Raw genomic sequence first — 1,126 nt, forward strand, 5'->3', positions numbered from 1 at the left:
ACAAGCGGCATCAACTCCAGCTACCACTCTCTCGAGTGGCCGAGGATGCGGCATGCATGCAATGACATGATGCGAACAATGCAACAGTCATCGTATATATATATAAGCAGAAACAGGTATGCTACATGAAGCCAGCATGTTCAATACAGTACATAAACAAATAATAATTAAAGCATACAAATATGATATTTAGTATCTGCTACTGATTATGGACAACAACAAGAGACTGTATAGATATGGAACGAATTTTTCAAAGATTGCGTGGAAGTATCAAGCACAAGAAACTAAGAGTGGAATCAAGGTAAAATAGTCCTTATCCAAATTAGTTCATGCACCAAGATCAAAGTACTAAAAGAAGACAAAGCAAGAAGTACCCGCCTTTATATGTAGATCGTGTCAACCGTCTTCAATCAACGTCCTGCAAATCACGTGATATACAATTTAGCTAATCATGTTATACATCAACTAACTAAACCTAGTTCCCAAAACTGATAAGGTAACTCTCTATCGCGATGATTATTAATCAACACTAATCGTCGGTTTACCTTGATTAATCCAACCAGTAAATCCTTAATTAAAAATCCACACCATCTGAATCTATCCCAAGAGAAATCAGAATCACTAAAGGCAGAGATTAAATCACAGAACTTAAATTAGCTATAAGGAATTAAAGTATGACCACACAAATCCGGCAACCTCACATGACATAAGGAACAATCAACATTTGAATTCATTACAGAACCGCAACAGATCGAACTAAAGTCTCCATTTGCCAAAGGAACATATCTACTTCTGCCAAGGCATAGGCAATCACAAGGTAACGAAAACATTCGTGAACCCAAAACTGTCAATGGACTAAAACTGCACAGAGAGCAAATCAACACTATCAAGAACAGCACCAGAAACACCGAGGTAAAAAAAAATCATGGATTTAGCCTTCCATCGTCCATCCGAAACTTACGAAAACTCAAAGAGAAAACATATTGTTCTTAAAATTGACTCGGCAACCTCAAGAAACCAAAAACAAAATTCAGAAATCCACAAAGATCAACACGCAGCTTCCATCTCTATCTAACCTCTCAGTAGGCATTCAAATGGCTCGGTGAATTTCTAGAAATCATATGCA

This window comes from Zingiber officinale, chromosome 9B, assembly GCF_018446385.1.
Source record: "Zingiber officinale cultivar Zhangliang chromosome 9B, Zo_v1.1, whole genome shotgun sequence".
Taxonomy (NCBI): domain Eukaryota; kingdom Viridiplantae; phylum Streptophyta; class Magnoliopsida; order Zingiberales; family Zingiberaceae; genus Zingiber; species Zingiber officinale.